General features: G+C 51.1%; 1 protein-coding gene across 1 annotated transcript in view; it reads right to left on the reverse strand.

The window, feature by feature from the left end:
* The window catches only part of LOC105474311 (coiled-coil domain-containing 92B), a 30,853-nt gene extending 17,290 nt beyond the window's left edge, over positions 1-13,563 (reverse strand). Inside the window, exon 1 of the mRNA XM_024789890.2 lies at positions 13,305-13,563. The gene's annotated coding sequence lies outside the window, so the exon portion shown is untranslated. The remainder of the gene's footprint in view (positions 1-13,304) is intronic.
* Positions 13,564-14,287: the final 724 nt, after the last annotated feature.

A 14,287-nucleotide genomic window follows, 5' to 3' on the forward strand; every position in this document is an offset into this window, starting at 1 on the left:
AGCCTGGGCAACAAAGTGAGATATCATCTCTAAAAATATATAAATAGGCCAGACTCGGTGGTTCATGCCTGTAATCCCAGCCCTTTTGGAGGCCAAGGTGGGAAGATCACTTGAGGTCAGGAGTTCGAGACCAGCCTGGCTGACATGGTGAAACCCCGTCTCTACTAAAAATACAAAAATTAGCTGGGCATGGTGGCACAGGTGCCTGTAATCTCAGCTACTTGGGACGCTGAGGCACAAGGATTGCTTGAACCCGGGAGGTGAAGGCTGCAGTGAGCCAACATTGCACCACTGTACTGCAGCCTGCGCAACAGAGCAAGACTCTGTCTCAAAAAATAAATAAATAAATAAAAATAAATAAATACAATAAAAAAGAGGAATAGGAGAGGGGGAAAAGAGACCCATGCAGTGACTCCTACGGTGGAACCTTGAGTTGCAGTGATGGGTGAGAGGCACGCATCCCTGAATGCTAATAAAAGCCTGGCTTTCCAGCTCTGCTTCTTCTGGCTCCACCCCCTTCTCGACAAATCTCCTGTGTGGTAATCAGCATCTTGGACAAGCAGAGGCAGACAGCAAACACTGGAGCCCGGGACTCAGAGCTCCCGGTTTCTCAGCCAAGGACTCCCTGAGCTTTTGAGGAACCTGCCTTCACCTGCCCCGGGAATGTCCTGGGCAGTGGGAGAGACAGGCCTGTAAGAGGAATAATTCTGTTCACCAAATGGTCCCCTCCAGACTAGATTCCATGTAAGACTCGGAAAATCCATATTTTCATCTGTGGGGTCACATTGAGCAGGTGCCCCTGAGAACTCCCATCCTCGGGGCACTCCTTTCTCTGGGCCCCTTTCTCTGGTATTCCCCTGACCCCCCCAATCCAACCAAATAGGCCCTTTTTTTTTTTTTTTTTGAGACAGAGTCTCACTCTGTCACCCAGGCTGGAGTGCAGTGGCGGAATCTCGGCTCACTGCAAGCTGCACCTCCCGGGTTCACGCCATTCTCCTGCCTCAGCCTCCTGACTAGCTGGGACTATAGGCGCCTGCCACCAAGCCTGGCTAATTTTTTTATTTTTTTTGTATTTTTAGTAGAGACGGGGTTTCACCGTGTTAGCCAGGATGGTCTCAATCTCCTGACCTCGTGATCCACCCGCCTCAGCCTCCCAAAGTGCTGGGATTACAAGCGTGAGCCACGGCACCCAGCCGCCTAACTTTTTTTTTTTTTGAGACGGAGTCTCGCTCTGTCGCCCAGGCTGGAGTGCAGTGGTGAGATCTTGGCTCACTGCAAGCTCCGCCTCCCGGGTTCACGCCATTCTCCTGCCTCAGCCTCCTGAGTAGCTGGGACTACAGGCACCCGCCACCACGCCCGGCTAATTTTTTGTATTTTTAGTACAGACAGGGTTTCACCATGTTATGCAGGATGGTCTCCATCTCCTGACCTTGTGATCTGCCTGCCTTGGCCTCCCAAAGTGCTGGGATTACAGGCGTGAGCCACCACGCCCGGCCATCCAAATAGGCCTTTCATTTCAGCAAGGCCCGTGGGGATCGCTGGCTCCATGTGCTGACCGTCTGCTATGTTCAGGAAATATACACATGCTCTTACTTCTGCCAACCACACTTCAGCGGGTATTACCACCCCAGTTCACAGAAAAAGGCTCTTGTGCCACTTCACGTGCTCAGTAAGTGGTGACAGAGTCAATTCTCCAACTAAGTCTTTCGAATCCAGAGAAGGTTCCCAATATTTACACCGATATTTACACTGGGAACAGTCCTAGGTTTGAATCTGTCACCCAGGCTGGAGTGCAGTGGTGCGATCATAGCTCACTGCAACCTCAGACTCCCGGCTTAGGCAATCCTTCCACCTCAGCCTCCCAAGTAGCTAAGGGCTACAGGTGACCGCCACCATACCTGGCTAATTTTAAAAAATTTTTGTAGACACAGGGTCTCACTTTATTGCCCAGGCTGATGTCCACCTCCGGGCCTCAAGCAATCCTCCCACCTTGGTCTCCCAAAGTGCTGGGATTACAGGCATAAGCCACTGGACCCAGCTGATTTGTGGTTCTTTCGATTACCTGCTGTGTGATTTTGGCATGAAAATTAACCTCTCTGAGTCATTTTCCTTCCCCCTGTAAGATGGGACTGCAAATCCTACCGTCCTAGGATAGTTTTAAGGATTAAATGAGATAAGAAATGTAAGGTCTGGTGCAGTGGCTCACACCTGTAATCCCAGCACTTTGGGAGGCCAAGGCGGGTGGATCACCTGAGGTCAGGAGACCAGGCTGACCAATATGGTGAAGCCCTGTTTCTACTAAAAATACAAAAATTAGCCAGGCATGGTGGCGTGCACCTGAAGTCCCAGCTACTCGGGAGGCCGACACGGCAGAATCGCTTGAACCCAGGGTGCAGAGGTTGCAATGAACTGAGATCAAACCACTGCACTCCAGCCTGGGCAACACAGCAAGACTCTGTCTAAAATAAATATTTAGGCCAGGTGCAGTTGCTCACGCGTGTAATCCCAGCACTTTGGGAGGCCAAGGTGGGTGGATCACGAGGTCAGGAGATCAAGATCATCCTGGCCAACATGCTGAAACCCTGTTTCTACTAAAAATACAAAAATTAGCTGGGCGTGGTGATGCGTGCCTGTAGTCCCAGCTACTCGGGAGGCTGAGGCAGGAGAATGGTTTGAACTAGGGAGTCAGAGGTTGCAGTGAGCCGAGATTGTGCCACTGCACTCCAGCCTGGCAATAGAGCGAGACTCCATCTCAAAAAAATAAAAATAAAATAAATAAGGCTGGGCGAGGTGGTTCACACCTGTAATCCCAGCACTTTGGGAGGCCGAGGTGGGTGGATCACAAGGTAAGAGATCGAGACCATCCTGGCCAACGCGATGAAACCCGTCTCTACTAAAAATACAAAAAATTAGCCGCGCATGGTGGCGGGCACCTGGAGTCCCAGTTACTTGGGAGGCTGAGGTAGGAGAATGGCGTGAACCTGGGAGGCGGAGCTTGCAGTGAGCCAAGATCGCGCCACTGTACTCCAGCCTGGGCAACAGAGCAAGACTCCGTCTCAAATAGAAGGACAGATAGATGATTGATTGATTGATAGATAGAAGATAGATAGATAGATAGATAGATAGATAGATAGATAGATAGATAGAGAAATGTAGGCAGGGTGCAGTGGCTCGCGCCTGTAATCCCAGCACTTTGGGAGGCCGAGGCGGGCGGATCACGAGGTCAGGAGATCGAGACCATCCTGGCTAACATGGTGAAACCCCGTCTCTACTAAAAATGCAAAAAATTAGCCGGGCATGGCGGTGGGCGCCTGTAGTTCCAGCTACTTGGGAGGCTGAGGCAGGTGAATGGCGTGAACCCGGGAGGCAGAGCTTGCAGTGAGCTGAGATCGTGCCACTGCACTCCAGCCTGGGCAACAGAGCGAGACTCCGTCTCAAAAAAAAAAAAAAAAGAAATGTAAAGTGCTTAGCACAGGACCTGGCTCAATCAATGCTACCTCCCTTCTTCCTCTTCTTCTCTGTCCATTTAATGTGTGAGTAGATTAATTCCTGTTGTGATTTGCTCACTTTTTCATTCACTCATTTAGTGATCTACTATTGCCGGGCACGGTGCGGGACTCAGGGAACATAGTAACAAACACAATGAAGTCCCTGCTCTCACGGATCTCACAGGGTGAAGAGAAGAGAATCAAACACATAAATAATGTGTCAAACAGATGATACGAATAATAAAATTACAATCTGTGCTGGGCGCGGTGGCTCACGCCTGTGATCCCAGCACTTTGGGAGGCCAAGCCGGGCGGATCACGAGGTCAGAGTTCGAGACCAGCCTGACCAACGTGGTGAAACCCCGTCTCTACTAAAAACACAAAAATTAGCCGGGCGTGGTGATGCACGCCTGTAGTCCCAGCTACTCAGGAGGCTGAGGCAGGAGAATGGCTTGAACCCCAGAGGCGGAGACTGCAGTGAGCCGAGGTCATGCCACTGTACTCCAGCTTGGGGGACAGAGCAAGACTCCGTCTCAAAAAAAAAAAAAAAAAAAAAAAAATTACAATCTGTGATAAGGGCCATCAAAGAGACCTACAAGGTAATGTGAAAGAATAAAGAGGGGAACCTACTTTAGATTTGAGGTGAGGAAAGTTCTCTTTGAGGAAGTAAGTTTTAGGCTGATGCCTTGTGACAGGCAGAGTTCTAAGACGGTCCCCAAGATTCCCAGCCTCTGTATGCAGGTGCTCTGCTTGAGTGTGGGTGGGCCTGTGCGTATGACAGATTTCACCCCTGTGATTAGGCCACACACAAAGGTGAAGGGATTCTGCAGATGTAATTAAGGCCTCCAATCAGTTGACTTTGATTTAATCAAAATGGAGATTATTCTGGGTGGGCCTGACCTAATTAGGCAAAACCCTGAGGCCGGGCAAGTGGCTTATGCCTGTAATCTCAGCACTTTGGGAGGCCGAGGCGGGCTGATCACTTGAGGTCAAGAGATCGAGACCAGCCTGGCCAACATGCTGAAATACCGTCTCTACTGAAAATACAAAAATTAGCTAGGCATGGTGACAGGCGCCTGTCATCCCAGCTACTCAGGAAGCTGAAGCAGGAGAATCACTTGAACCGAGCAGGCAGAGGTTGCAGTGAGCCATGATCGTGCCACTGCACTCCAACCTGGGCGACAGAGGGATCTGTCTTGGAAAACAAAAAACCAAAAAAACAAAAACAAAAACAAAAAAATAGAACCCTGAGCACAGGACCTAGTTTAAAAATGGTAGACTAAGGCCAGACGCGGTGGCTCACACCTGTAATCTCACCACTTTGGACAACGTGATGAAACCTCGTGTCTACAAAAATACAAAAAGTAGCCGGGCATGGTAGCAATGGCCTGTAGTCCCAGCTACTGGGAGGCTGAGGTGGGAGGATGACTTGGGCCCAGGAGGTCAAGTCTGCAGTGAGCCATGATCGTGCCATTGCACTCCAGTCCTGGCGACAGACAAAGACCCTGTCTCAAAAAAAAAAAAAAAAAACAGAGCCAGACTCCTGGGCTTAGACATTGTAACATAATAAATGTATGTTGTTTTAAGCCACTATGTTTATGATAATTTGTTACGCAGCGATTAAAAAAAAACTAATACAGACTTGAAGAAAGGGTAGGACTTAGAAGAACGAAGGGAAGAGCATCACCAACAGGGAACAGCATCTGTGAAGGCGCAGAGGTAGGAAAGAGCTAAGTGATCATAATGATCGCTTACATTTATGGAGTGCTTACTATGTGTCAAACTTTCTGCTAAGTGCTTCACGTGGTCTGTTTGAGAAACAGACATTGCCGCTGCTAGCTGCTAAAGGCTGAAGTGAAAAGTACTAAAGGAGGGTCACAGGAAGGAAGGTTAGCAAGAGTAGGTTCACATGTCGTCTTGTAAACCATGTTAAGAATTTTTGGGCTGGGTGCAGGGGTCTCACGCCTGTAATCCCAGCACTTTGGAAGGCCAAGGCGGGCAGATCACCTGAGGTCAGGAGTTCGAGACCAGCCTGGCCAACATGGCAAAACCCTGTCTCTACTAAAAATACAAAAACTACCCAGGCGTTGAGGCGTCCACCTGTAGTCCTAGCTACTCAGGAGGCCGAGGCAGGAGAATCTCTTGAAACCGGGAGGCAGAGGTTGCAGTGAGCCGAGATCATGCCACTGCACTCCAGCTTGGGCGACAGAGCAAGACTCCATCTCAAAAAAAAAAAAAAAAAAAAAAAAAAATTTAATATTAAGTAAATGTGGAAGTTCTTAAAGGATTTTAAGCAGTGAAGAACATGATATGATTTGCATTTTTTTTTTTTTTTTTTTTGAGACAGAGTCTCACTCTGTCACCCAGGTTGGAATGCAGTGATGCAATGATGGCTCGCTGCAGCCTCAAACTCCCAGGTTCAGGCTGAAACTCCACCTCAGCCTCCCAAGGAGCTGGGACCACAGGCTCATGCCTCCATGCCCGGCTAATATTTCACTTTTTGTAGAGATGGGGTCTCACTATGTTGCCCAGGCTATCCTTTGCATTTTTAAAATATCACTCCAGCAGCTGTCGGGAGAGCAGTCTAGGCCCAACAGAGTGGATGCGGGGAGTTCAGCTGGGAGAATAGAGCAGTGGTCAAGGTGCCAGGTGATGGTGGCCTGGATGAGATGATGGAGGTGAAGGTGGAGAGCGGCCCCAGGTGTATTTTAGTGGTAGGACGGGCAGGACTTGGAGACGGACTGGATGAAGTCGTGATGATAGGGAGGGGGATGTCTAAGATGTCTCCAGTTTTCTAGCTCAAGCAACTCAAGAACGAAGGCATATTTGCTGGATCTTTCCCCATTTCCTCCTCTTTCACTATGAACCTCTTCCTTATCTATAATCACTCCCTGGGTGTTCTTATCCCATCCCATGGCTGTAAATACTATTTATATGCTATTGACCCCCAAAATAACTCTTTCCTGGATGCTAGACTGATGACCTAACACCTCCATTTGGATATCCAGCGAGGATATCCCTCAAACTTTCAAGTCCCAATACTGAACTTGCATTCCCTCCTGCAAACCAGCTCTTGACCACCATTGGCCATCTTGATGAACCACATTGCTATCTGCTCATTCATTCTGTTGCTCAGGTCAAAAACTTGGGGGTCATCTTTGATTCCTCTCTTTCTTTACATTCCGTAGTCAATCCATCTGCAACCTGTTTCTCTATCTTCAAAAAACATATCCCAAAGCCAATCACTTCTCACTATCTCCATTGCCATCACCCAAGTCCAAGCCAGCAACATCCCTCTGGTGTACCACTGCCGTGGGCTCCTGACTGTCATCTCACTTCCATTCTTGCCCCTTGTTTTCCATGCAGGAGCCAGAATTCCTTTAACAAATATAAGTCAGGTCAGGCACGGTGGCTCACGCCTGTCATCCCAGCACTTTGGGAGGCTGAGGTGGGAGGATCACCCAAGGTCAGGAGATCGAGACCATCCTGGCTAACACGGTGAAACCCTGTCTCTACTAAAAATACAAGAAATTAGCTGGCCATGGTGGCGGGCGCCTGTAGTCCCAGCTACTCAGGAGGCTGAGGCAGTAGAATGGCATGAACCTGGGAGGCGGAGCTTACAGTGAGCCGAGATCGCACCACTGTGCTCCAGCCTGGGCAACAGAGGAAGACTCCATCTCAAAAAAAAAAAAAAAAGAAAGAAAAATACAAAACTTAGCCAGGCATAGTGGTGCATGCCTGTAGTCCCAGCTACTTGGGAGGCTGAGGCAGGAGAATCTCTTGAACCTGGGAGACAGAAGTTGCAGTGAGCCGTGATTGCATCGCTGCACTTCAACTTGGGCGACAGAGTGAGACTCTGTCTCAAAACAAAAACAAAAACAAATATAAGTCTGATCATGTCTCCCCATACCCCACTCAAAACCCTCTGTGTGGCTTTCCATCATGCTTCAAAAGAAACCCAAAGTTCTTATGGGCCCTTGCACAGTCTGCCCTGGCTCCCTCTGTCCTCATCCTGCTGGTTCCACCCCAGCCACTCCGACCTCCTTGCTGCTTCCTGCATGTGCCCAGCACACTCTTGCCTTGGGGACTTTGTATGTGCTGTCCCCTCTGCCAGGAATGCCCTTCACCAAGACCTCCTCAGGGCCTAGTCCCCTCCTTCATTCAGGACTCTCCAAATGTCAGCTCCTCAGGGATTTCTCTCATCACCCAATTTAAAGTAGAATCTTTTGTTACCCTCCATTCCCTTAATCTGCATTATTTCTTCTTCCGTGAATGTATTACCACATGAATATATTAAAGTTTTATTTTTATTTGTTTATTTATTTATTTATTTTTTTGAGATGGAGTCTGGCTCTGTTGCCCAGGCTTGAGTGCAATGGTACGATCTCGGCTCACTGCAACCTCCACTTCCTGGGTTCAAGTCAATCTCCTGCCTCAGCCTCCCGAGTAGCTGGGACTGCAGGCATGCGCCACCACACCTGGCTAATTTTTGTATTTTTAGTAGAGACGGGGTTTCACCGTGTTGGCCAGGCTGGTCTCGAACTCCCGACCTCGTGATCCACCCACCTCAGCCTCCCAAAGTACTGGGATTACAGGCATGAGCTCCTGCACCCAGCCCCCAATTTTTGTTTCTTGTCTGTTTCCCCTGCCAGATTGTTAGCAACTGAGATGAAGGACATTGCTTTGGTTCCTCCTGTTCCTTAGTACCTAGCACAGTGTGTGGCAAACAGGAAGTATTCAGTAAATATCTTTAGAGTGAGTGAATTTGTGGGGATGGCGTAGACTGGTGGAGAAGCAGATTTACACAAAGAAAGATCAAGTTGTCATGTGTTAGGTGTGATATGCCCAAAAGACCTCAGACAAGGAGAACTAGACGTCACGTAGGCAGGCCAATATACTGGTACAGCCAGGCTCAGGGCCTCATGCCTATAATCCCAGAACTTTAGGAGGCAGAGGTGGGCAGATCCTTTTTGTGCCCAGCAGTTTGAGACCAGCCTGGACAACACGGTGAAACCCCGTCTCTACTAAAGATACAAAAATTAGCTGGGCGGGGTGGCATGTGCCTGTGGTCCCAGCTACTCGGGAGGCTGAGGTGGGAGGATTGCTTGAGCCCAGGAGTTTGAGGCTTCAGTGAGCCATGACTGCACCGCTGCATTCCAGCTTGGGTGACAGAGAGTGAGATCCTGTCTCAAAAAAAAAAAAAGAATAAAACATAATACACTGGTGCAGAACTCAGGAGAAACAGGTGAGCTGCATGTCTATGCAACTGTGAGTCTTTGTCAGGGTTTGTGTGCTTGCGTATCTGTGTGTGTGCCTGAGCCTGCGTGTGTGCCTCAAGGAGTACCTGAGTGTGTCTCTCGATTCTCTCGCTGCTGTGTCTGCTGTGCGCACACCTGTAGGACGAAGGTGGGTGTGTGGGCCTGTGCTTAGGATAAAGAGAGAAAATGTCTGTTCCCAGCCACTGAAATGCAAATGTTTCTGAAGAGTAAAAGCCCTTCCCACACAGCTCTGGAGACTGGACCCTGGCCACCGGTGAGAGGCTGAGCCAACCAGCTGTTTCTGTGCTTTCCCAGAACGACTTGAGTATTTGCTTCCAACTAGGCAGGCTGCTTTTCTCAGGGCGGAAATTTGGGTCACAAACGATCTTGGCAAATATTCTCTCTTAGACATTATTGTTTAGTTTGTTTGGGGGAGGGTGGGAGATAGAGTGGGGAAGGGAACTAGTGACAACAGAAATCTCTCTGTCTGGCTGGGGAGTCGCAGGCACTACTTCAGAAGGCCCAAGCCAGGAAAACATCCAATTTTCCCATCATAAATGCAGTCCTGGAACATCTGGGCTTCAGAAGCTCATGCCTGAGGACTTGGCCCAGGTCAGTAACAGTAGCTGAAGGGCTGGAGCTATCGGTTCCATCTTTCCCCACAACACAGCGCTAGATGTCTAGCCTCCTGAGTTAACATGCTTGGGGAAGAGGGTCGCACTCCTCTGTCCGCTGTCCTGAGCACCTCAGAGCCTGCATTGTTTCTGCTCCCCTCCTTCTTCTGGTTCTCTGAGTTCTTTTTCCTGTTAATTTTTCCTTCCCCTTGTCCTTTTCCTTCTTTTTTTTTTTTTTTCAAGATGGAATTTTGCTCTTGTTGCCCAGGCTGGAGTGCAATGACACAATCTTAGCTCACCGCAACCTCTGCCTCCCTGATTCAAGTGATTCTCCTGCCTCAGCCTCCCAAGCAGCTGGGATTACAGGTGCCCACCACCAAGCCTGGCTAATTTTTGTATATATATATATTTTTGAGATGTAGTCTCGCTCTGTCGCCCAGGCTGGAGTGCAATGGCACAATCTCGGCTCACTGCAAGCTCCACCTCCCTGGTTCATGCCATTCTCCTGCCTCAGCCTCCCGAGTAGCTGGAGTACAGGCGCCCGCCACCACGCCCGGCTAATTTTTTGTATTTTTAGTAGATACCGGGTTTCACCATGTTAGCTAGGATGTTCTCGATCTCCTGACCTCATGATCCGCCCACCTCGGCCTCCCAAAGTGCTGGGATTACAGGTTTGAGCCACCGCACCCAGCCTAATTTTTGTATTTTTAGTAGAGACAGGGTTTTGCCATGTTGGCCAGGCTGGTCTCGATCTCCTGACCTCAAGTGATCCATTCGCCTCAGACTCCCAAAGTGCTGGGATTACAGGCAGGAGCCACTGTCCCTGGCCTTTCTAGCTTGATGAAAAAATATTCATTTAAAAAAATTGTTACCAAAAATATTAAAAAGACCCTAACACAAGGCTCACAATTTATAGGGTTAATTCCAAGTACTTTTAACATGTCTCTGATGTGTCTGAAAGTTACAAATACTTTTCCCTTTGGGGAGGTTGGTGGAGAAGGCTTCTGTGCTCAGGTTCCCAATCACGGGTAAAGTGTCAGGCTCGGGAACCTTCTGACCCTGGCACAGTTTGGGCTCTCTGAGGTCTGGGCTCCTGATCCCTGAAAATGACCTCTCTTCCCGCTTGTCTCTTTGGAGCTTCTGGGTTACTCACTTTCCTACCCAGTTACCACCGACTTGGCAAGTGGGAAGCTGCAGTTCTCTCCCCCGCTTCAGTTTTGTTTTTTTTGTTGTTTGTTTGTTTTATTTTGAGACGGAGTCTCCTCTGTTGCCCAGGCTAGAGTGCAGTGGTTCAGTCTTGGCTCGCTGCAACCTCCGCCTCCTGGGTTCAAGCAGTTCTCCTCCCTCGGCCTCCCGAGTGGCTGGAATTACAGGCACCCACCAACACACCCAGCTATTTTTTTGTATTTTCAGTAGAGACGGGTTTTTGCCATGTTGGCCAGGCTGGTCTTGAACTCCTGACCTCAGGTGATCCACCTGCCTCAGCCTCCCAAAGTGCTGGGATTACAGGCGTAAGCTGCAGTGCCTGGCCTGCTAACCAGCAGTTTGAAAACCTCTTTTATAGTCTAGTCTTTCCTTGGGTATCTAAATCTCACCTTCCCCACACCCTTTTCGTCTGCTCAAGGTTCCCTGGCCTCTGCCGCCTCTTTCTTTCCCTTAAGCAGAGGAGGTCGCTGGGAGAAGAACCAGACTCCACACTTCTTGCAACCTGCTTGCCCGGGGTTTGCATTGTCTGCCACCCCTCACTCACTGATGGATTCTCTTGTCCCAGTTTCAGCTTTTCCTAGTGTTTCTTTTCTGTTTGGGACTGAAAATATTTATCAAGTCAACAAATATCTTTGTGCTGTTCTTAACAGTCAATAGCCACGTTTTGTTAAAGTTCTTTAAGTATGTATGTTTTCTTGTTTAAGGAGAATGTTAGACTTATTTTTATTATTCTTATAGTCAGGGCAGGTATATTAGATAGGACAGGCATGGCAATAAGTGAACAGATAAATGAATCAGGCCGGGCGCGGTGGCTCACGCCTGTAATCCCAGCACTTTGGGAGGCTGACGGGGGCGGATCACCTGAGGTCAGGAGTTTGAGACAAGCCTGGCCAACATGGCAAAACCCCATCTCTACTGAAAATACAAAAATTAGGAGGGCGTGATGGAGGGCACCTGTAGTACCAGCTACTCGGGAGGCTGAGCCAGGAGAGTCATTTGAACCTGGGAGGCGGAGGTTGCAGTGAGTTGAGATCACACCACTGCACTCCAACCTGGGCAATAAGAGCAAAACTCGGTCTCAAAAGAAATAATCAACACAAGCTTTGTGTTTCTTAGTCATTATTCCTGTTCATGGCCTGACTCAGAGGCCTGGGGCAATAGGAGAGCAGGAACTCAAGAAGCCTTTCTTGGACATAACATCAATGCATAAGTAATAATACTTATAATAATAAGTAATTGGTACTGTTCTTAGCATTTTACATATATTAACTCATTTATCTTGGCAACAACCCCATGTTGAAGATTCTATTAATGTATCCACTTTATCGATGAGGAGACAGGCTTAGAAAGGTAAAGTAGTTTGCTCAGTATACGCAACTACAGTGCCTGGCAACTAGAAGCATTCCACCGGGTGCTCATCCTGGCATTTATGGCCTCTCATAAGAGAATCCCAAAGAGGAGAAGATCAGCCTGCATTTAGCAGTCCACATCTGCAGGCTGCTCTTCTCCTCTTTTGGATTCTACCTCTTGCTGCTCTGATGACAAAGTCTTCCAGTAGCCCGGTAGCCAGGCCATCCCCTTGCTTACTATATGCGCCTCATCTCTGCCTCTTGAAACCTGACCCATCCTTCAGGGCCTTGCTCTGGTGTGACTTTTACCATGAAGCCATCCCTGATCCCCCACCAAGATGGAATGACTCCTGTCTCTCTGTTCCCCAGGCAATTTGTTGGAATCTGAGTGGCAGCTAGCACCACAGTCTGCCATATTATCACTCTTTGTTCTGTGCGTGTGTGTGCACGTGTGCCTGCACACACCTGGCTTCTGTGCTAAGCCATAAGTCTTCATCCTGTGTGTGTGTGTGCGCGCGCGTGCATGTGCCTGAATGCACCTGGCTTCTGTGCTAAGCCATATGCTTCCTGAGGGCAAGGCTTTGTCTCTGGGAATCTCTTGCAAGGAACAGGCCCATAATGAATGTTGCTGAAACAGGGAGAATGGATTGAGTCTTACTGGGAATCACCAGGGCAAGTAAATACACATATTAAAAAATAAGTATGCTGGTCCCCCAACCCCAAATCCTTGGCTTTCCTGGGGACTGTAGTCTGGAACAAGGATTCAGCCTTTGACAAATGTCTAGGATTCTGTCTGCAAGGTGGGGCCACTTAGCCAGTGGTGGAGCCACATTCCCCAGGGACCTTGTGGTCCTCTCCACTCCAGAGCCCCTTCCCCTGAACCCCTCAACTCTGGCTGCCCTCTGCACTGAAGCTCTCAGGAACCCCCACCTCAGCAAAGCTGAGGATCCAGTCACACGGGAATGGGGTGTATGGGGAAACTCGAGCCCCTCACCCCCTTCAGGCTTCAGGTTCTGCCCTAATTATGCCTCCAATATGACTCCCAAGGAAGGCAGGGGTTGGGGGGGATGTGGAGACTAAGGAGGACGAGGAAGCGAGATAACAGAGAGGAGGGCAAAGGCAGCAGAAAGAAAGGTGTGTGTGGCGGGTGGTGGCGGGGCTCGACCTCGGGCCGCTCTGGACGCCCGTCAGCGCCAGGCAGGGCCCGGGTCTGGGCGGTGGAGGACAACTTCTGCCAGCAGCCCGCCGCGAGTCCTGCCCGCCTCCCGCGCGCTGCGGTGCCCAGCCCCGCGCCAGCCCTCCCGGGGGAGCTGGAGCTCGGCCGCGCTGCTCCCCACTGGGGCCGCTCCGGCGCCCACACCCCCCACGCCCACCGACCGGCCTCCTCACCTTCGGGACCTGGGAGCCACCGGCCGGCGGGGCCCTGGGTCCGGGCCGGGCTGGGTGGGGGCGGCGCTCTTCCCCCCGCGCTAGCTGCGCCTGGGGATCCGCAGCGCCCGCCCTGGCTGCGGCGCCATCAGCTGCTGGGAGGCTGCGGGGCAGTCGGGCCGGGGCTCCGGGGGGCTCGGGGGCGCCGAAGGGGGGTCTGGGGCGGGCTCGAGGCGTAAACACCCAGCAACGTGACCGGAACTGGCGAACGAGCCGGAGGGGTGCGGGGGGCGGGAGAGATAAAGGGGGAGGGGAGGGACCTGAGACGGGCGGGGAGGGGCCGTGGGCGGGGCGGGGGGAGGGGAGGCCGGCGGCGCGCGGTCGGGGGAGGGGGAACCCCGGGAGCCCCGAAAGCCCCGGGAACCGGGCCTGAGGCCCGCGGCGGGCCGCCGGGCTCGCGGAGCTGGCTTTAGCTGGGAGCTGGAAGGGCGACCTGGGGAACCCGCCGGTGCCTTGGCGCGCAGGGGCGCGGCGGAGGATCAGCACCGCGGACAGCGCCCAGGCCGCCAGGCCGCGATCCGCCCCGCCCCGCCCGCCCTGGCGTAGGAAGGAGAGGCAGCGCCCGCACCCGCGCCGGGAAGGCTTGGGGCGAAGCGCGATCTGACCAGTGGGCTGGGAATTCGTCCCGTGTCTAGGCAGCAGCAAACCCGCCCCAGACCTCTCACTAGCTGTGTGGCCCTGGGTGAGTCACATCATCTCTCTGGGCCCCAGTTGCTAAGACGCCGTATTTCACCCTATATGAGAGTCCCAAGAGCCAAGGGAAGATCCTTTACAAACTCCAAAGTTCAGGCCGGGCGCGGTGGCTCACCCCTGTAATCCCAGCACTTTGGGAGGCCGAGGCGGGCGGATTACTTGAAGTCCGGAGTTCGAAACCAGCCTGGCCAACATGGTGAATCCTGATCTCTACTAAAACTACAAAAATTAGCTGGGCTTGGCGGGCGCCA

The sequence above is a fragment of the Macaca nemestrina genome, chromosome 17 (assembly GCF_043159975.1).
Source record: "Macaca nemestrina isolate mMacNem1 chromosome 17, mMacNem.hap1, whole genome shotgun sequence".
Taxonomy (NCBI): Eukaryota; Metazoa; Chordata; class Mammalia; order Primates; family Cercopithecidae; genus Macaca; species Macaca nemestrina.